Genomic DNA, 22,955 nt, shown 5'->3' with positions numbered 1-22,955 from the left:
CCATTGAGAGATACGGCTCCAAAAATACATATACGTATATATATATATATATTGTTGCGAATATGGAATTTGGCCTCCATATCCGCTTGTAAATATTCCCCTATTTTCTCCGATACTCCCCAACTCTCCCTTACCCCATTCCCTAGTCCCATTGTCTGTAAACAACACCCATTAGAGCCGATCTTCCCCTTCATCCCCCCATTAAATGTCGTGCCCAGGTCCCCCGCACCACACGTAGACAATTATAGGACATCTTGCTAGTTATTCTTAATCTATGTCAGTTAAGGACTTGTTTCCATTAATTATGACTCTTCGTTGCACCAGAATGTGATTATATGGCACCTGTTAGGAAGTTTAGGACCTCCCCATACCTCTCCGCATCTCTTCCCCATGAAGAAGCGCCAACTACAACAACAACAACAAAAGAGGGGGGCGGCGCGGTGACGGCATGGGGAGTGGGCGTCCTCCTTCCGGCTCGGTTAGCCGCCATTGACCACGCGCTCCACGGGGTTACCACGAAGGGGCTCCCTGTCGGCCCCTCGTCAAGGGCGGAGCCGGTAACCCCCGCACCCAATGAGAAGCCATGGGCCGATGCCATCTGGGGCGGCGCTAACGAGCCGAGGGCGTGTCACTCCCCGCCGGATATACGCGGCCCCGCGCCGGACGTGACGTGAGATGCGCCCCGAGCTTGGAAGGACAAGACGCCACCCTCCCGAGCGCTGAGCGACCTCCCCGGCATCTCCACCAAAGTCGCGACCCACGAGCGCTGAGCGACCTCCCCGCATCTGCTGGACACCACCGTACGTGATTCTGTCCCTGAGCCAGGTGCACCTGAGCCATCGACTGCCGCTTTCCTTGCCATCAAATCCCGTGTGAGTCAGCGTTGTCCCGTTTATCTGTGGTCTGTCTAGGGTTAATATAAGAGTGTGTCTAAGTGCCTGTCTTCCTATGCTGTCCCTCTTGTAGTTGTAATCTAACCTTTTTCCGTACGAATATACTTGAGAACTGAACCCCTGGTGTCGTATTGTGTCATTATAACCCAGCCGGGTGTCTTCTCTTTCCTATTGAGCCAGCATAGCGCGATTAGTCAACCCCGGGTGCAATCGGGGTAACTTGTACGGATACGGCGGCCATCCCGCTCGGCCCACCATACCATCAAAGTCGTATCTGTAACAATTGGTGTCGGGAGTGAGATTCGAGGCCCGACCAAATTTTGAAAAAAAAAAAACGAATAGAGGAAAAAAAAAAATTTGGTCAAAATTTGGAGCGGCCGAAATTTGTTTTGTTTTACGAAACTCGAATTTTGCAAGTCGCGCTATGGCGGATCAAGACGGCTGGGGTCCGGTAGGGGAGAGTGAGGCAGGGTCGGTCCAGGACCAAATTGAGGGACGTGAGGAGAGCGAAGCAGCGAGGGTAGCAGACGCGCAAAATGGCGCCTCGCTGGTCACCGCGCCCGTGACCGTGGCAGCGCCCCTGGTGGATCCGAACCTTTTTATGTTGCAAATGAGGGCCCTTATGGAACGAATAGAGGGCCAAATGGGGGTAATGGGGAACCGGATGGATGCTCAGGGTGAGCGATTAGAGGGCCAAATGGGGGTAATGAGGGACGAAGCGAGGGGTACTGGTGAGGGGTTAGACAAGAAATTTGGGAAGTTAGACAATAATTTTAAGGAGTTAGACAAGAAATTTGGGAAGTTAGACAATAATTTTGAGGAGTTAGACAAGAAATTTGGGAAGTTAGACAATAATTTTGAGGGGTTAGACAACGGGATAAAAGAGGTGAGAAATGGGTTAATGGGGGTAGAAAACAGAATGGCCGCTCAAGAGAATCAAATGGAAGGGATGCAAAAAGGGTTAGAGGGGTTAGAAAACAGTATGGAAGGCAAATTGAGGGACATGAGGGACCAAGCGGAAAGGGAAGTTAAACAAATGGAGCAGCAGATAGAGGGGGTCAGAATGGGGGTAGAAACCAAACTGGATGCTCACAGGGAGGAAATGGAGCAGATGAGGGTGGCATCTGGGCAGGAGATGCAAGTGATGGGAGAAGAGATCAGAAGAGGAGTGAGTGAGGAGGTCGGAGGAGTGCGCGAGGAGGTGAGGCACTGTAAGGAGCACATGGAGAAGGAGGTGAGAAAGGGGACTGTAAAGTTACAAGGGGGCATAGAGGACCTGACGCAGGAGGTGGAGCAGCTGACGGTGGGACAGACGGAGTTAGTGGAGCAGGTTCAAAGGAACACTGCGGTATTAGGAGGTTTAAAGGCGACACAAAAAGAAATTAAAAACGACTTGATAGCGACAAAGAGGGAATGTCAGATGGTACGTGAGGGACTGACAACGAGGTTGGACGAGGTGATAGAGGTAATGGAGACGAAGGACCGGCAGGTGAGGACGCACATGGAAACGGTCAAGGTAGCCTTGGAGGACGAGCTTGAGGAGACGTACCGGGGAATAAAAGAGGTGAAGCACAAATTAGAAGAAGTGGAAGAAGGGATGAGCGAAATTAAGAAGCGACGGAGAGGGGATAAGAAAGAAATAAAAGAGGAGATAAAAGAATTGGTCCAAAGTCTGTGTTTGGATCGTGATGACGTGCTCATTAACCGGATGAGGGATTCGCAGGTGATGGAGGAGAAGCGAAGAGGAAGAGGACCCGGTGTAAGTGGTGACCAATATGGTCGTGCGTATGATGCGCCAGGGGATTTAATAAGCTTGGGGGTCGAGATAGACCCGGGTGTTCGTGAGAGGCCGTTGGTGAAGTGTGCGACAGGTCTGGTGTGCGAAAAAGGAGGTGTGCAAGAAAGTCCGACTCTGGGGTGTGTGAGGAAAAAGTGCGTGCCAAGGAGTAGTGAGGGTGCTGGCGAGAGTGAGTCGGTCGTAGCGCGTGTGCGAGGGAGCACATGGAAGCGCGGTGTGGTAAGTGTTACAGAGGGTGTGACGGGAGAGTGTGCGCGAGAAAGGTGTGTGACGGACAGGTGCATGAGGAAAGAGTGCGCTGTCAGAAGTAAGGAAGAGTGTCCACCTGTGGTGAGTGTTACAGAGGGTGTAACGGGAGAGTGTGCGCGAGAAAGGTGTGTGACGGACAGGTGCATGGGGAAAGAGTGCGCTGTCAAAGGCAAGGAAGAATGCACACCTGTGGTGAGTGTTACAGAGGGTGTAACGGGAGAGTGTGCGCGAGAAAGGTGTGTAACGGACAGGTGCATGGGGAAAGAGTGCGCTGTCAAGAGTAAGGGTGAGTGCGCTGTCAGGAATGGAGGTGAAAGTAGTGAGAGTGACATGGAGCGTGAGTTAGTTGTGACAGGTGAGCGAGGATGTACACCTGGGATGGAAGGATGCACACCTGGAATGGTAGAGCGTGAATGGGAATGCACGCTGGAGTTGGTGGTGAGGCACGTGGTTGGGTGTGCGAATGAGAGCACACCTGTGATTGTCACAGAGGAGGTGACTGAGGAGGGGGCGCGAAGAGGTGTTTTGGTGAGGTGTGCGAGCAACGAATGTGTGCCAAAGTGTTCGGTGGTCAGGTGTGTGACCAAGGCTGTGAGTGGAATGAGAGTACCGAGGTGTGTAAGGAAGGGTACGAGGAGCATGGAGACGGCTGGATGTGTGAGCAAGGAACGGGCTGCGGGGTGTAAGCGTCCAGGTGAAGCATCGACGTTAGACGGGGTAGAGTTTAGAACGACTTATAGCCGAATCGGGCCCTCGGTGCGTGCTGGGCCTCGCTTTGAACGGCCGCGTCCGTGCTCCACTAGGCGGAGCGGGCGGCTGGATAGGAAGGGTCGTTATGGCGACCACGTTTTGTTGAGACGTGCCGGCAGGTCGAGATCGGGACATTGGATGGCTCCGCGCCGAGGTGATGCGTGGGATCTCGGCCCGGGTAAGCCCCCGTCCCTGCACCGAGTGCCGGACGCATCCAGCCGCTGGCACAAAACAACCAGCATCCATTGCTTGGCTTTACGAAGCCGGGCTTTGGACAGGGATTGGCGCACCGAGAGGATGTAATAAGTAGACGGGTAATGGTGATAGTGATAGTAGTGATTTGATACAAAATTTAGAAAAGTGAATAGAATTGGCAGTAAATAGAAAATTTTTGAATTGTTGGATTTGGACGAGCGAAATTGGTAGTGAGAAACCCCCGATGTGGTGGGATGGCAAATCCACCATCCCTCACAGGTGGGGGGCAAAGGAGCTATAGCTTATGGGGTTGATGGCAGTGAAAACTAGCCCGGGTGGGTTAGGATATTGGTAGGGATCTAGCGAAGATGACATTAGGTAACGTTAAGGTTAGTTAGTGACTGATACCTGTAGTGGGGACGCAGGTAGATTAGTGTGGATGATAATGACGTGGGAGCGCAATAGTTTAAAGGGACGACTGGGAAGCGCAAGTTTCAGAAGGGAGTAGTTAGCTGAGATGATGCCGTGTTTGTGAGAGTTGAACAGGTGTGATTGCACAGGTGTGCAACTGGACAGGTGTGTGGAGCAGTGTATGAGTAGTGAGTGTGTGGATCAGCGCGAATGCGCTTGGGGAGAGAAGGGTGCAGGTGGCACCAGGTGTGAGAGCACAGGTGTGCAAGTACAGGTGTGTGGAGAGAGTTGGAGTAAGTGGTATGGAGTGGTGTGCGTGGTGCGAAGGTGTGGATGGGGGAAGAGTGGACCCCTTTCACGAGTACCCGGGGCGGGTAGTGTAAGTGTTAGGTAGAGGGTACAGGAAAATTGTGGTTGGATATTGGCATTTGTGGTGCGGTTGCAGAATGGTGTTGTGAATGGGTGCATTAGTGTTGTGGAAATGGCTGGGCGTGTAGCCTGTTAGTGTGTGTAGTTGGTTGGGCACTCCACCACTGTGAGGATGTCGGCCAGGTGAGGCCGCAGGTGGGCTCTGGGAGCCGGTAGTTGTGAGTGGGTGCCTGAGGATCCCGGGTGTGGATCGGGCAGCCCAGTGCCAGAGAGGGCACGGAGTGGGGAGAGAGCCAGAGGGCCTTCCCCAGGTAGTTAGGTTAGGGTGAGGAGCAGGTAAGCTCGGAGGCAACTGCAGTGGTGGAGGTGTGCAGGTGGGTAGACCCACTGGGAGAGGTACACGCCGCAGCCCAGAAATTGTGCGAGGGCACCGGGAGATGAATCGGGGGAGTGAGACCCCAAATTGAAGAGCACCACAGTTTGGCCAATGGGAATTGGTTTTTAGAACCCATAGTGTAAGAGGGCCAATGGTTTGGCCGGAGAAAGCCCCCGGGTAGTGTAAAGTTGTTAAAGTCATTTAGGAGATAGTTAGGATTGATGAACCTGTCGCACCATACGCAGCCACTTGCCTGTGGTGATGATGATGACTCCACACCTGTGTTTTCTTTGGTTGTGTTGCAGAAATGAGAATTGCTGTGAGGATTTGTGAGACGCATCACGACGTGGATGAGACATTGGGGTGATTCCATCTCTCCCTCCCTAGGAGGGACTGATGATGAATTGGTGATGGCAAATTTTGATGTTGAGTTGAAAATGGCAAATTTTGATGAGAGTTGAAAATGGCAAATTTGATTGGTTAGGAGGGAGAGAAGACGAATTTGGTATATGGGAGGAACGGGGAAGACAGTAGGGATGTTTGTTGATTTGTAAAGTAGATGTTTATGGGTAGTGTTGTGTTGTGTGGATACAGTAAGGGGTAAGGGAGGGGCCATGTAGGTTACCTGGTGGGGGGGGGGCGTACGATAGGAACGTACCTGTCTCACCTGGTTCCCATGTGCCCCCAGTGTGCATCACCTAACATTGCGTGCACTTTTGCGCCCTTACCACCTTACTCACTTGTTTCTTCTTTTGTCTCCCACCTCCGAGGATCTGGCTTTGGGGTAGAGAGAGAGGAGAGAGAGGTGCTGGCTGCGCAGTTGTGGGCCTGCACTTTCGCTGTTTGCTGCCGGGATCGATACACCATATGGACCGCAATGTTTGTGGCCACCCACAATGGACCGCAGTTCGTTTGCGGCCAAGCACCACCCGGGGATGGACCTATGGGTCAACGTGGCACCTATGCCATACAGGTGAACCACTTTTAGTTGACACCAAGTGCACCACAAGAAGAGCAAGAGACACCTGCAGGGTTAGGGGTTGTCGCATTTATTTTTAATCATTGAACAATGGTGACTGCACCGATTGGTGGTGGGGTGGTGCTGTTGATGCTCGGAAAGGGTGCTCTGCACGTTATTAAAGGCCGTCGGCCACAGAGCACTCGTGGGTTGGTGTATCGATGTTGGCAAGCGCGCTCTCTCTATGCATAACATCTGCATGTGTTCCTCCAAAGACAGGTCCTGGATCGTAGTGTAAATATCAGCGTAGTCTTGTAAATAATGCTCCCTACCGGCTGTATGTTTAGTTTGAGAATTCTTTCCGGATTCGGTTATCCTGTGGGTGTGTTTCTGAGAGGAGAAGGGTGCAACGTCGCAGGGGGACATATTTACTCATTTGTGAATATCTATAAAACTGTCGCACTCAGGGTAGAGTTAATAGTAGAGGGAACTACATTGCGTGCCACACTAAAGTAGGTAAAGATTTATCGGGTCGGGACGCCCCGAGGGTAGAGAAGGGTGCAATGTTGCGAATATGGAATTTGGCCTCCATATCCGCTTGTAAATATTCCCCTATTTTCTCCGATACTCCCCAACTCTCCCTTACCCCATTCCCTAGTCCCATTGTCTGTAAACAACACCCATTAGAGCCGATCTTCCCCTTCATCCCCCCATTAAATGTCGTGCCCAGGTCCCCCGCACCACACGTAGACAATTATAGGACATCTTGCTAGTTATTCTTAATCTATGTCAGTTAAGGACTTGTTTCCATTAATTATGACTCTTCGTTGCACCAGAATGTGATTATATGGCACCTGTTAGGAAGTTTAGGACCTCCCCATACCTCTCCGCATCTCTTCCCCATGAAGAAGCGCCAACTACAACAACAACAACAAAAGAGGGGGGCGGCGCGGTGACGGCATGGGGAGTGGGCGTCCTCCTTCCGGCTCGGTTAGCCGCCATTGACCACGCGCTCCACGGGGTTACCACGAAGGGGCTCCCTGTCGGCCCCTCGTCAAGGGCGGAGCCGGTAACCCCCGCACCCAATGAGAAGCCATGGGCCGATGCCATCTGGGGCGGCGCTAACGAGCCGAGGGCGTGTCACTCCCCGCCGGATATACGCGGCCCCGCGCCGGACGTGACGTGAGATGCGCCCCGAGCTTGGAAGGACAAGACGCCACCCTCCCGAGCGCTGAGCGACCTCCCCGGCATCTCCACCAAAGTCGCGACCCACGAGCGCTGAGCGACCTCCCCGCATCTGCTGGACACCACCGTACGTGATTCTGTCCCTGAGCCAGGTGCACCTGAGCCATCGACTGCCGCTTTCCTTGCCATCAAATCCCGTGTGAGTCAGCGTTGTCCCGTTTATCTGTGGTCTGTCTAGGGTTAATATAAGAGTGTGTCTAAGTGCCTGTCTTCCTATGCTGTCCCTCTTGTAGTTGTAATCTAACCTTTTTCCGTACGAATATACTTGAGAACTGAACCCCTGGTGTCGTATTGTGTCATTATAACCCAGCCGGGTGTCTTCTCTTTCCTATTGAGCCAGCATAGCGCGATTAGTCAACCCCGGGTGCAATCGGGGTAACTTGTACGGATACGGCGGCCATCCCGCTCGGCCCACCATACCATCAAAGTCGTATCTGTAACAATATATATATATATATATATATATATATATATATATATATATATATATATATATATATATATATATATATATATATATATATATAATGTTACATTTGTGGGGGTAGTTAAGAAAATGCCATAGGAGAGGTAGAACTGAATAGTACGTAGCCTGGACTGTGTGACGAGTCAGGAATGGACATTGACGTTATTTTAAATAAATTAAAAGGACTTGATCAGGAAAAGGACCCGCCCCATGGAAGCGGGGGTATCAATAGGCGAAGAAGAAGGCCGGCAGGCTACACCCCGAGATACGCGATTGGCCCATAGGAGGTGGGTGGGACAAACTTGGAGGGAAATGACATGATTGGCTCTCGCAGAGAGAAGAAGGAGAGTGCACTTTTTGCCGTGGCTTGATGTTACGGATCCTGGATTTAGGTGAATTACTATTCATGTCATTGCTTATTAATGTTTATTCTATTAAAGGTTGTTGTGGTTAAATGGTTAGAGAGGCTCCGGATAACAGGAGACCGGAAACGGGATAGTGAACCGGAAGAAGAAAAACAAGACACGAGGTCCTGGAGAAGCGGCGATCTTCTTCTTCCTCGCCCAGCTCCGACGCGAGCGGTGTCGATATGGAGCAGCGTGGGGAACGCTGCGTTTGAAAGCCCGTCTGGCGAGAGGAGTTACCTGCGCGGGGTAATTACCGGTTACTCGTCAAGTTGCCGTGGGTTCGTGCACGGAACCAAGCGTCCGGCACAGTTCGCCTCAACGTCTACAAGGACGCGTACGGGTCGCACCTTGGGCCTCGCGTGCTTTGCGAGCCGCGCTTTGCTTTGCCCGCTTTGCTTTGCAAGGAGGGGTGCGCTGCAGCAGCTGTTCCCGGTACGCGACGTGCACGTTTGGAGCACGTCAGCCAGGGGTCCGTTCAACCACCCGTGTGCGGAGAAGTCGACCTTCACCTTGGTCTGGAGGGGCCCAGAGACATTGTGAGGGACAGTGACCATTGAGGGGTCGTGAGTGGGGAAAGGGGGGAAATATATGAGATGGCCATCTTAGTACTATTGCGGATTGATTGTTGATTGTTGTTGATGGATTGAGAATATATTATTAATTAATCCGTATCCTTGGTGTGGGGTTGCTTATTGACCTGAATTGTTTGTGTCTTTCATATTGATTGCATTACGAATGCGTATAAATCAGAGATCTTTCTGGCGGGGTCCTCCCACGGTCCGGGGGTCACCAAGACCAGGTAGTTACCGGGAGGACCACGAAACAGAATTGGGGGCTCGTCCAATTGAATTCCGGGATATAAAATTGTATAACATAATAAAATAAAATTTTTTATTAATTAAAAGTTATTAATTAATTATTAATTGGTAAATTTTTGAGAAATTGTGGTAAAGTCTTGGGTGAAGGTTAACAGGTGTTAACGATAGTCACCATGGCGTTTGTTGCACAGAACTTTGCGGTAACACCTAGTGAGGCACAGTTCCGAGCGTTACTAAAAGCGGACCTTTTGAAATTGGCCAAACATTTTAACTTGGAGGTCCGAACTAATTTGAGGAAGGCAGAGTTGCAGACCACGGTGATACAATCTATGGTGGGATTAGGAACATGGGACGAGTTAGCCTGGCAGTGGCTACCCGAAGAACCAGAAGACGTTGAGCTCCGGAAACTGGAGTTGCAATTACGGCGCCAGGAACGGATCAAAGAAGAGGAAAGGAAAGCAGAAGAGAGGAGAGAAGAGAAACAAGCAGAGGAAAGGAGAGTGGAACGAGAACTCCAGGAACGGCTCAAAGAAGAAGAAAGGAAAGCAGAAAAGGAAAGAACAGAAGAAGAAAGGAAAGCAGAAAAGGAAAGAGCAGAAGAAGAAAGGAAAGCAGAAAAGGAAAGATCAGAAGAGGAAAGGAAAGCAGAAAAGGAAAGAGCAGAAGAAGAAAGGAAAGCAGAAAAGGAAAGAGCAGAAGAAGAAAGGAAAGCAGAAGAGAGGAGAGAAGAGAAAAAAGCAGAGGAGAGGAGAGCTGCAAGGGAACTCGAAGCAGAGGAGAGAAAAGCCGAAAGGGAATTAAAGGAACGTGACATGGCGCTTCAGCAAGAAATTAAATTCAAGGAGCTGGAGTTAATGAGAGAACGGGGAGAGGTACCACCCTGGCTGACTGGGCCGACACCTAGCCAGAAAACCTGGGATGTGGGCAGACATGTGAGGCTGGTTCCACCCTTCAGTGAAAAGGAAGTCAATCAATTTTTTCCACACTTTGAGAAAGTGGCTCGACAGTTAAACTGGCCGGAGGAGGCCTGGACCATACTAGTGCAAAGTGTGCTGGTGGGTAAAGCTCAAGAGATTTATTCGGCGCTACCAATGGACCAATGTGCAGATTATGAGGTATTAAAGAAGCACATCCTCAAAGCCTATGAGTTGGTTCCTGAAGCTTACTGGCAAAAATTCAGGAATGCCAGGAAGAGGGAGAGTGAGACCCATGTAGAGTTTGCCAGAGTGAAAGAAAACATGTTTGATCGGTGGTGTGAGTCAAAAGGAGTCGGGAAAGACTTCGAAGCATTGCGTGACTTGATCCTGGTGGAGGAATTTCAACAGTGTGTCCACGAGGACATCAAAGTGTACCTGCAGGAAAAGAAAGTACCGAAGTTGTGGGACGCAGCCACCATGGCAGATGATTATGCCTTAACACACCGGATAGGGGTCCACGAACCTAACTCCTTGCCTAGATTTCCGCAGGGGAGTTGTGGAACAGCAGGTGCGGAGAACGACAATACATGGCGGCGGCCTCGAGATGATTATGGGGACAACGCTGATACCCGAACTGTTCGAAATCAGAGGGCGACGGGCCCAGGACAAACTTATTTTTCTGGGGGCCCGAGGCAGACCACGAGTTTTTCCTCCGGACCTACTTGCGCTTTTTGCAAGAAACCTGGACACTTGATGTCCAGTTGTTACCTCATGAAAAGGGAAAATCCAGAGCGGAGTCCGACTATTACAACTCCGAATGCGATGGCAAGCGTAAGAAATTGCCCACAGAAGAGTTACCAACCATTTATTTATGAGGGGTTGGTCTCCCTCGAGGGAGACTTGACTAACCCAAGACCTGTTAGGGTATTGAGGGACACAGGAGCCCATCAATCCTTAATGCTTGAAGGCATTTTGCCATTGTCAAAGAGTACCGCAACTGGTGATAGGGTTCGGTTACAAGGGATCGGTGGCTGTGTTAGTGCCCCACTTCATGTTATCCATTTGGAATCCGATTTGGTGTCAGGACCGGTCACCGTCGGTTTACAAGCCACGCTTCCTGTAGAGGGAGTATCTGTGATTATCGGGAATGATTTGGCCGGGGGGCAAATTTATGGTAACCCGAGGGTGGGTAAAGAGCACCGCAGGGGAAATAACACCACCCCAGCTCGGGATGGCGACAAAAGTGCTAAGTTGTTTGTAGGGGGACTGAACTTCAACACAGAGGAAGAAGTTCTGACCTCTGTCTTCAACAGATATGGGCCGCTGGTGGAAGTGCGGGTGGTAAAAGACAGGGAAACGCAACGGTCAAGAGGGTTCGGCTTTGTCACGTTTGCAAGTACAAAAGACGCCAGGGAGGCAGAGAAGAATTGGAATGGTAAGGATTTGGAGGGTCGGACCATAACAGAAGGGAAGGCATTTCGTAGGCGTCGAGAGGTCTACAGAAGAGGACCACTTGGCGGTAGTTTTGGTGTTGGCAGCAGCCGATATTACTATGGAGGCTCCCAGAGTTACGGCATCTCCCGAAAGAATGATTGGCAGAGGACTGGCTGAGAAGGAGACCGCCAGTCAGGTGACTGCTGGGACAAGGGGTCCCACCGTAACTGTTAGGAGTCCGGAGAAGTTGAAGCACTCTATATACGGCGGAGCCGCCGAGCCTGGGCTCCTACACGGGCTAACCGTGAACGCCATGTTCTTAAAAGGCGTCCCGGTAGGGAACGTTCCTGCACGGACTAACCGTGAACTCCACGTTCTTAAAGGCGTCCATGTAATGAACTTTCCTCCCCGGACTAACCGTGAACCCCACCTTCCTTAAGGCGTCCATGTAGTGAGTACTCAGCTGGGCCTCCATCCAAGAGCAACTAGAAGTTGTTGACACTTGGTCTAGAGGGAATTACCTTGGAATCTCTGGGGGGTTTTGGTGAAAGTTTGTTGCTTTATTTTTGAGATGCGATAATTGTGCCCGGGGGGAACTGATGATTTGGGGTATCGGGTTTGTTTATCAAAGTTGGCCGGCCCAGAAAGTTTTCGCGGGGTTCAAACTTTCTTTCTTGAAGGGGGGGAGTGTTACGGATCCCGGATTTAGGTGAATTACTATTCATGTCATTGCTTATTAATGTTTATTCTATTAAAGGTTGTTGTGGTTAAATGGTTAGAGAGGCTCCGGATAACAGGAGACCGGAAACGGGATAGTGAACCGGAAGAAGAAAAACAAGACACGAGGTCCTGGAGAAGCGGCGATCTTCTTCTTCCTCGCCCAGCTCCGACGCGAGCAGTGTCGATATTGAGCAGCGTGGGGAACGCTGCGTTTGAAAGCCCGTCTGGCGAGAGGAGTTACCTGCGCGGGGTAATTACCGGTTACGCGTCAAGTTGCCGTGGGTTCGTGCACGGAACCAAGCGTCCGGCACAGTTCGCCTCAACGTCTACAAGGACGCGTACGGGTCGCACCTTGGGCCTCGCGTGCTTTGCGAGCCGCGCTTTGCTTTGCCCGCTTTGCTTTGCAAGGAGGGGTGCGCTGCAGCAGCTGTTCCCAGTACGCGACGTGCACGTTTGGAGCACGTCAGCCAGGGGTCCGTTCAACCGCCCGTGTGCGGAGAAGTCGACCTTCACCTTGGTCTGGAGGGGCCCAGAGACATTGTGAGGGACAGTGACCATTGAGGGGTCGTGAGTGGGGAAAGGGGGGAAATATATGAGATGGCCATCTTAGTACTATTGCGGGTTGATTGTTGATTGTTGTTGATGGATTGAGAATATATTATTAATTAATCCGGATCCTTGGTGTGGGGTTGCTTATTGACCTGAATTGTTTGTGTCTTTCATATTGATTGCATTACGAACGCGTATAAATCAGAGATCTTTCTGGCGGGGTCCTCCCACGGTCCGGGGGTCACCAAGACCAGGTAGTTACCGGGAGGACCACGTAACACTTGAACAGGATGCTGGCCATTTTGTACGCTGAGGGACAGAGCGGTCTTCTTTAGGAACCGGCATGAGTAGGTTTTGGCAGTGGTGCTCTGAGGGGGTGCTGGGGGCCGACCTGTCCTCCCCCCACCGTGGCATCAGTAAAATAACATTGGAGCGAAAGAGGGCCATCTTCACTGCTCACCCCATGGCTCTGGCACCTTTGCCTTCGTCAGCTGGTGCCATCTTGTGCTCTCCGGCACGAGAGGATTGGACTTGGCCACCGCCACTGGCCTCACAAAAAGACCCTTTGGAGACAAGATAAGTGGCAGCACGAAAAGGGATTTTATTTTATTTTATCTTTCCCCTGTGTCCGTATTTGTGTCAGTGCCTGAGGTACCTCCAATTGGAATTTAGCTTTAACTCAGTTTTTATTTCGCTAATTCTGTCTGTGCTTTATTTTCATTAAATCGTTATTGGTTGCATTTTTACTTTTGTGTGTATTTGTTCGTTGTTCAGAATAAACTTGTGTGTTCCATTCAGTTAATCACTCGCATCCCTTCATTCCTGCGCACACCAAAAATAACCGTCATCTTCAGAGACCGCCTCAGAGTTAAAGTTGGTTCAGCTATCTGGCCCCAGGTAATCTTGATCGCCAGGTTGACGCGACAATATATATACAGTCACGTGAAAAAGTAAGTACACCCCAGTGCTCTTCCCAATGCATCTCTGTCTTAGTATAGGGTGTGGGCATCTTGGTGATCGCCTCCACCTTAGCTGGATCCGTTTGCACTCCCTGCACTGTTATTCGATCTCCAAGATACATAATCTCAGTCTGCCTGAAATAACAGTTATCCAGGTTGAGGCGAAGTCCCACCTCCACTAAGTGATCCAGTACTGCCTCCAACCATGCATCATGTTCCTCAGCTGTGCGTCCCCACACAATCAAATCATCTATGAACACTCGACAACCTGGCAAAGTTTCTTGTGAAACACTTCTGGAGCAGACGAGATACCCATAGGCATGCGAAGATAACGATATCGCCCACATGGAGTATTGAAGGTTGTCAATTTGGATGAGTGCTCATCAAATTATATTTGAAGGAAAGATGCTGCTGCATCCATCTTCGTGAAGAACTGAGCTCCCGCAAGCTCACTCAAGATTTCCTCTTTGGTGGGCAGCTGGAAGTGCTCTCTTTGAACCTCTTTATTCAAGGCTTTGGGGTCAATGCACAATCTCATTTTCCCATTCACCTTTTCTATTATGACAAGTGAGTTTACCCACTCTGTAGGCTCACTGACCTTGATAAATCCTTCTTGCTCTTGTCTGTCAAGCTCTGCTCGGAGTTTTATCCGGCGGGCAAAAGGCACATGCCTTGGTGAATGGATAACTGGTTTTGCGTCCTCACGCATTTGAATCGAGTGCACACCCGGAAGGTATCCTCTTCCAGTAAACAGTAATGGGTGCGTCTGTTGCACATGCTCCCTGAGTGTAGTTGCTCTTGACTGTGAGCATTAGGTCTCTGTGGCTACCGTCTAGACCCATTTCACAAGACCCAGTCTGAGACAATCTTGGCGCCCCAGTAGTGCAGGTTGGCCATCAGGAACAACTTCCACATTGGTAGTGAATGACTGCCCCTTGTGCTCAAGCTGTACGCGGCATATACCTAGACTAGGTATGGGTTTGCCATTGTATGCTTTCAGAGTCACTGGGCTCCGCCTCAGACATGGCTTGGGCTGCAGACGCTGAAAGTCAGAATTACTTATAATAGTGGTGTCAGCTCCAGTATCAAGCTTGAAGCGTACCTGGCATCTGTTTATCACTACCGGCACGATCCAGTCACTTTGTCCTTCTGAGTGAGACACAGCTGTCTTAGCTGGTGCTGATGTTACTGTCCCAATGAATAGATCTGTGTCATTGTCATACGACTCCTGTTCAACCACATGAACAGTTCCTTTTTTCCTTCACTCTCCTCTTAGAGTGACACTGTGCCTGAAAGTGATTTGGCTTGTTACAGATTCAACAAAGCTTGCCATAACCTGGGCAGTTACATACAACATTTTCCACAGTTACCCCCCTTGCTTAATGCTTATGCTATCACTGCTGTCAGCTTTTATGCCCCTGACTCCTGGTTCTGTCTGCTTCCTGATTCCTTCTCTTTTCGCTTTGTGCCAATACCCAGCATGTACCTGTGCAGAGTGCTGACTAGAGGACATAGCTCGAAGCTGAGTTTTGCTCGCCTCCGCTGCATGACAAATATCCAGAGTCTTCTGTAGGCTCAGGTTCTCTTCCCTCAAGAGTCTCTCCTTCACTCGTTCATCAGACACCCCAAACACGATTCTATCCCTGAGATTTTTCTCTCTCTGGTCCCCGTACTCACAGTTGTCCAACTGTGTTCACAAATCCTTGACCCAGTTGTCAACAGTCTCCCCATCACGGTGACCATGTTGCCAGAACTTGTATCTTTCAAATATCTCATTCCGTCGGGGCTCACAGTATATATGAAACTTCCCGAGAATACCGCCTCCCAATCATCGGGATCCTCCTCTTCCGAAAATATGAAGTTCTTTTGAATATCTTGCGCTTCTGCGCCAGCACAGTGCAGCAAAATGGCGACTTGCGTTTTCCTTGACTTTTGGACAAGCTCTGCAGCAGCATGATACGTCCGAAAAAGCTGCTCCCAGTGCCTCCAATTCTCCACCACATTCCCCATTGTAAAGGAGAAAGTTTCCGGTGGTTTAAACATATTCATTTTGCCGAGTTCATACAGTACGTGGCTTCTGAATTTCTGACACCATGTTGCGATCGTATACAGTGACCCTATGCCATGATCGTGCCAAGTCTCACTGCCGCTTTACTGAATCCCGCGAGAGTAGGAAAAGAGTACAACAACAAATACAACAACAGGAAGCTGGCTCCAGGATCATAACATATGATCCCGTATCAACACAGTGACTCTATGATTATACAGTCACGTGAAAAAGTAAGTACACCCCATGTAAAGTTTTGACTTTTTCAACATATTTCAACATACAGCTATTTGATCTTCATTTCAAAAATATTGACAGATAAAGGTGATATAATATAACAAATATCATGAAACATTTACATTTTGTAGTCCATTGTATAATTTAAATAAACATAAATGCAAATTTCGCATGTGGAAAAAGTAAGTACACCCCATGAAATGTTTTATTTAATCTTTTTAACATATGTGGACATATCATTATTTGATCTTCATTTAAACAGCATCTGTAGATAAAGGAGATCTAATTGAACAAAAAACAATGAATAACTGACTTTGCAATAATTTATTCAACAAAAAATTAACAGAGATGCCATTTCCTTCTGTGGAAAAAGTAAGTACACCCTTGGCTCTAATAGGTGGTATTGCCTCCTTTGGCAGAAACAACCTAAGTAGGCGTTTCTTATAACTGTCTACCAGTCTCTGACATCGACTGGGAGAAATTTTTGCCCACTCCTCCATGCAGAATTCTTTCAGCTGTGCGATGTTTGAGGGGTTTCTTGCATGCACAGCTCGTTTCAAATCCCCCCACAACATCTCGATGGAATTTAGATCCGGGCGTTGACTTGGCCATTCCAGAACCCTCCATTTCTTTCTTTTCAGCCATTCCTTGGTGGATTTACTGGTATGTTTAGGGTCATTGTCATGTTGCAACGTCAACCATTGGTTGAGCTTCAACTTCCAGACAGATGGCCTCACATTATCCTCAAGCATCCTCTGGTACAATGAAGAATTCATAGTGGATTCTATGATGGTGAGCTGCCCAGGCCCTGATGCAGCAAAGCTGCCCCAAACCATAATATTTTACAGTTGGTATCAGGTTCTTGTGGTCAAATGCTGTCTTTGGTTTTCGCCAAACATGTCTTCTGGTACTGTGGCCAAATAGCTCTACCTTTGACTCATCTATCCAGAGCACATTGTTCCAGAAGTGCTGGTCTTTGCCTAGGTGTTCATTGGCAAACTTTAGTCTTGCCCTGATGTTCTTTCTGGATAGCAAAGGTTTCCTTCTGGCACACCTCCCATGTAGATCAAATTTATTCAGCCTTTTTCTAATGGTAGACCCGTGCACTTTGACATCAACAATGGCAAGAGCTATCTGTAGGTCCCGTGATGACATTCTGGGGTTCTTAGAGACTTCTTTCAGCATCTTGTGGTCTGCTCTCGGGCTGAACTTGCTGGGGCGGCCTGGCCTGAACAAGTTGGCAGTTGTTTGGAATCTTCTTCACTTGTAGATGATCTTCTGGACAGTCGAATGATTGATTTCAAATTGTTTGGAGATCTTTTTAAATCCCTTCCCAGACTCGTAGGCATCTATAACCTTCTTCCTGAAGGCCTCAGAGAGCTCTTTTGATCTAGGTATGGTGACGCCGCACGCTTCAACAACAAAGAGCAAACCAAACTAAATGTCTGAGGTTTAAATGAGACAGGTTCCTCCAAGATCCTCTCTAACGATGTTCTAATCATTTGCACCTGAGCTGGTGCACCTGATTCAAATTTTAGGTATTTGAAGTAGTGATAAATGTAGGGGTGTACTTACTTTTTCCACATGCGAAATTTGCATTTATGTTTATTTAAATTATACAATGGACTACAAAATGTAAATGTTTCATGATATTTGTTATATTATATCACCTTTATCTATCAATATTGTTGAAATGAAGATCAAATAGCTGTATGTTGAAATATGTTGAAATAGTCAAAGCTTTACATGGGGTGTACTTACTTTTTCACCTGACTGTATATATATATATATATATATATATATATATATACAGTATATATATATATATATATATATATATATATATATATATATATATATATATATATACGTATATATATATGAATGAATGAATGAATGATCGTTTTAAGGCCATTTTCCCCGCTAGGGCGGGGGTTAGCCTTGCGGGCCCCATGACTATCATTGTTCCCTGTTTGAGGCAATGTTTTTATGGCCGGATGCCCTTCCTGACGCCAACCCTTGGTCGCCTCTTACGATGCGCAGGGATACGGTGTACCTATTCTAAATCGGGGTACACACCGGGATCATTCATCCCAGCAAGCTGGTACTCAATTTGCCGACCTCGGAAGGATGACAGGCTGAGTCAACCCCCCTGGTGTTAATTCAGCAATCGACCGGGATTCGAACCCAGGATCCTTAGGATCCCAAGCCGGCACCCTAACCGCTAAGCCAACACCAGGTTTTTATATATATATATATATATATATATTGTAACGAATGTGGAAACGTTACAATGTGAACGTTACAAACGTACGGTACCTGTAATGTAAATAATGGTCGCAGTCAGCGTCCTAGTTAATTGCATGAAAAGTACACGCAGGTCACGATATATCTTTTAAATAGTGTATTTCCTTATTCCATGTAGGCTAAGTATGTGTTTTCCCACTAGATTGACTTTGCATTGTATCAAACAAAATAAGCGTAGGCCCTTCCAATTTCCCCAAAACCTCCCTTCCAATTGCCTTCCGCATTTTGGCCGGTTTTCTTCAAACCACCATTGGCCACGAGGTAAGGTTGGGGAAGAAAGGCGTGTCTCCACCTCGTCATAAGAGGGAAGGAGTGAACCAGCCCTAACAGCCAATCAACACCGCGGTGAGTGACCCGGTAGGCGTGCCCTCGGAGTCGGCGGCTTGATTTCGCTCGAGGTGATAAAAGCGACTGTAAGGGACTGCTTTCAGAGAGGCCTTGGAGATGAGCTGCGAGATGACCCTGGGAGAGGAGCAAAGAGGCTGCACCAAAAAGGAGCGGTGAGATGCGAAACGCTCCAAGCCAAAGAGGAGAGGTACTCGGCAAGGAAACCAGCTTTGGAGAGACGCGCTGAAAGGAGGGAGACGGCCCCACCCCCAGAAGAGGAGCAGGTGTGCCGAACCAGCGCGTGACGTCTACCACAGTGGAGACACGACGGAGGGTTTCCCGCCAAAACCGCGAGGAATTGCGAACTGCGGCCTCCCTCTCAAGCAATCCATCTCAAGCCTTACCTGCCCGCATTATCCCCTGTGTAAGTGTGAACGTCCTGTCCTGCTCGTTGTCTTGGGGCTAAGTAAGAATGAATAGTGTAAGTTAACGATTCGCTGTGTTACTGCTTCTTCCATCCATTGCTTGTGTGTGTATAATAAAATCTGTTCTTCCTCCGTATTCTTCTTCTTCTTTTTCATTCTCTTTCGGTCGCTTTAGAGATTTCCCGATTGAATATCTGTGGGGCGATCTGGTCAACGTCGGGTGGAATCGGGTTTTAATCGGGGAGTAACTGTTCGGACGCGGTTAAATACACCACCGCTCGGTCAATATAACATCTAAAAGCCGCGTCTGTAACATTTGGTTGTCAGGAGTTGGATTCGAACCTGGGACTAAATTTATTTAGCCCAAATTTTGGACACCAATTGTGTTAGTACTGTAACATTTGGTGTCGAGGAGTTGGATTCGGACCTGGGACTAAATTTGTTAGGCCCAAATTTTGGAACACCAATTGTACTATTAGAGTAACAATTGGTGTCGAGGAGGGAGATCGGACCCGAAATCGGACCCGAAGCGCGCTTAACGCGCTCAAAATTACAAGCTGCCGAAATTTATTTTGTTTTATAAAGCAAAACCCGAATTTTGAGATCGCGCCATGGACAATCAAGGCGATCGGATGTCGGTGGGAGAGATAGACAGGGTGGAATCGACCCAGGACCTCGGGGAAATGTAAGTGGGGAAAATGGTGGAGGAGAGTAAAGAAGGTGTGGTTGAGGGGGTATCAGGTGCACAAAATGGCGCTCTCGCGCACGTGGTTGAGGGGGCCACGGCTTCGGAACCAATGAGCGCGGCCCAAATGCAAGCCTTCATGACCCAATTGATGGCAAAAATGGATGCAATGAGGGACGAAAAGAGGGCTCGGAGAGAAAAATTGGGAAACCAAATTGAAGCAATAACCAACAGAATGGGTGACCGCATGCAAAAATGGGGGGAGACCATGGATCGCATGGTGGGCGAAAGGGTCCCAGGGGTGCACGAGGAAGTAACGCGGGTCGAAAAGCGCTGGTTGAGCGAAGCGGAGGAAAGCACGGGTACAATGACGGGGGTAGAAATCGCGACACGGGGTTTGGAAAAGCCGGCGACCGCTGAGGTAGAGGAGGGTGTTTTATTAAAGCCAACGGTCGCCGAGGTTAATAAAGAAAAAGCAGTGCTGGGAATTAAAATTGAAGAGATGACGGAGGTAGCCGGGAATTGCAGGGAGAAATGGATTATGTACAAAGTCCCTGCTCACATCACGATGCTGTGCTTAACCCGAATGGAAGTTTGCAGGTTCGCGTGGAGAAAAGGATCCCCCAGGTGAGTCGTGCTGTTGTGTATTGTGCGGGGAGATTTTGTAAGAGGATGTTTGGCGACAAAAGAATTGTCGCGCGATTGGGATCGATATGGCACCCGGGCGTTGGTGAAGGGTCCCGTGTGAGTGGAAATGGCACGCGTGGGAGAAAAAAGTGTGCGTCGGCGAGTGGGTGTGCTATAAAGTGTGGGAGTGAAACCGAGTGCGAGCGAGAATGCACGTCGGGGTGTACGGAGTGTGACACGAATAGTGAGTTGGTGATGGCGTAGGTGCGAGAGGGCACATCGGAGCGCGAGTGTGAAACCGAGTGCGAGCGAGAATGCACGTCGGGGTGTACGGAGAGTGACACGAATAGTGAGTTGGTGATGGCGCAGGTGCGAGAGGGCACATCGGAGCGCGAGTGTGAAACCGAGTGCGAGCGAGAATGCACGTCGGGGTGTACGGAGTGTGACACGAATAGTGAGTTGGTGATGGTGCAGGTGCGAGAGGGCACATCGGAGCGCGAGTGTGAAACCGAGTGCGAGCGAGAATGCACGTCGGGGTGTACGGAGTGTGACACGAATAGTGAGTTGGTGATGGCGCAGGTGCGAGAGGGCACATCGGAGCGCGAGTGTGAAACCGAGTGCGAGCGAGAATGCACGTCGGGGTGTACGGAGTGTGACACGAATAGTGAGTTGGTGGTGGCGCAGGTGCGAGAGGGCACATCGGAGCGCGAGTGTGAAACCGAGTGCGAGCGAGAATGCACGTCGGGGTGTACGGAGTGTGACACGAATAGTGAGTTGGTGATGGCGCAGGTGCGAGCGGGCACATCGGAGCGCGAGTGTGAAACCGAGTGCGAGCGAGAATGCACGTCGGGGTGTACGAAGTGTGACACGGAGAGTAAGGTGGTGGTGGAACGTGTGCGAGAAAGCACACCTGAATTGGTCATGGCGCGGGTGTGGGAGAGCCCATGTGAGCGCGTTAGTGGGTGGATGCAAGAGTGCACGCCCATGGTGAGTGTTACGGAGGACGTAACGGAGGAGAGGTGTGGACCAAAGTGTGCGCGAGAGGTGTGGTGTGTAACAGGGAGAGCGTTGGTGGAATGTACGGACGGCGTTGGAACGCCAGGTTTTGTGAGGGTGAAAGGGGTAGCGCTTGTAAGCATGCAAGTAAAGCATCGATGGTAACCAGGTTAGCGGTTAGGGCGACGGATAGCCGATGCGAGCGCTCTGTGCGAGGGGGGGTGCTTTGTTGGGTGCGAGGCCCGGCGCGGGTCGATGCTGCGTCGCTTCTCTTCGAAGCGTCGTTGCCGATTCGGGCTTGGCCCCGCCCCGCACGGTCGAGTCCGGGCTTTGTCGGGCGAGGCGACCGGTCCGGTTCAAGGGCGAGTGGGAGGAGGCGGAACGGTGCCCCCTCGTGGGGACGGGGTTCCGACCGGGGGAGATTGAGTCATCGGGCCCGGGACCGCAAGGTGCCGCGCCGAGATGGTGCGTGGAGCCTCGGTCCAACCAAACCACCTCCCTTGAACCGAAAGCCGGACGGATTCAACCTGCAGGCAACCAAACCACCCGAATTCATTGCTCGGCTTTACGAAGCCGAGTTTAATGATGTCATGACGCACCGAGGCTAGGATATAGCGGACTGTGATGATGGTGATCGTGATAGTGATAGTGAATTGATACGAAATTTCGAAAGGTGGGTAGAATTGGCAGTAAATGGAAAATTTTTGAATTGGTTGGAATCTGGACGAACAAAATTTATAGTGAGAGACCCCCGATGTGGTGGGATGGCAAATCCACCATCCCTCACAGGTGGGGGCAAATGCGCAATAGCTTATGGGGTGTATGGCAGTGAAAACTAGCCCGGGTGGGTTAGGTTATATTGATAGGGCCCTAGAAGATGACATTAGGTGACGTTAAGTTTAGTTAGTGACTGATACCTGTAGTGGGGACGCAGGTAGATTAGTATGGATTATAATGACGTGGGAGCGCAATAGTTTAAAGGGACGACTGGGAAGCGCAAGTTTCAGAGGGGAGTAGTTAGCTGAGATGATGCCGTGTGTGTGAGGATTGAACAGGTGAGAATGGAACAGGTGTGATTGCACAGGTGTGCAACTGAACAGGTGTGTGGAGCAGTGTATGAGGGAGTAGCGGTGATTGCGTGTTGTGTTGACCAAATGGTCCAGGAAGAAAGGAGGGTGCAGGTGGCACCAGGTATGATTGCACAGGTGTGCAACGACAGGTGAATGAAGAGCAGGTGTATGTGGCTGTGTGGAATAAATGGTAGTGTGGAATATCTGGAGTATTGGAATGGATGGTCGTGGAGTGAGAATGGTGGAAATTGTGGAGTGGAGTGGATGGTGCGAAGGTGTGAATGGGGGAAGAGTGGACCCCCATCACGGATACCCGGGGCGGGTAGTGTAAGTGTTAGGTAGAGGGTACAGGTAAATTGTGGTTGGATATTGGCATCTGTGGTGCGGGTGACAGAATGGTATATGGATGGGTGCATTGGTGTTGTGGAAATGGCTGGGCGTGTAGCCTGTTAGTGTGTGTAGTTGGTTTGGGCACTCCACCACTGTGAGGATGTCGGCCAGGTGAGGCCGCAGGTGGGCTCTGGGAGCCGGTAGTAGTTGTTGTGGATGGGGCCCGAGGATCCGGAGGACGGACCCGGGTAGCCCAGTGCCAGAGGGCACCATGGGGTGACAGAGCCAGGAGAGGGGCTGTCCCCAGTTAGTTAGGTTAGGGTGAGGAGCTAGGTAAGCTCGGGTGGCAACTACAGTGGTGGAGGTGTGCAGGTGGGTAGACCTGCTGGG

The 22,955-nt window shown here is 49.9% G+C and overlaps 1 protein-coding gene across 3 annotated transcripts in view; it reads right to left on the bottom strand.

Annotated features, from left to right (window-relative positions):
- The window catches only part of LOC137434422 (rho guanine nucleotide exchange factor 2), a 200,254-nt gene that overhangs the window by 86,340 nt on the left and 90,959 nt on the right, over positions 1-22,955 (bottom strand). The window lies entirely within an intron of this gene.

The sequence above is a fragment of the Myxine glutinosa genome, chromosome 10 (genome assembly GCF_964187855.1).
Source record: "Myxine glutinosa chromosome 10, kmMyxGlut1.1, whole genome shotgun sequence".
NCBI classification, from domain to species: domain Eukaryota; kingdom Metazoa; phylum Chordata; class Myxini; order Myxiniformes; family Myxinidae; genus Myxine; species Myxine glutinosa.
The sequence above is the reverse complement of the archived record's forward strand: the minus strand, read 5'-3'. Positions and strand labels throughout refer to the sequence as shown.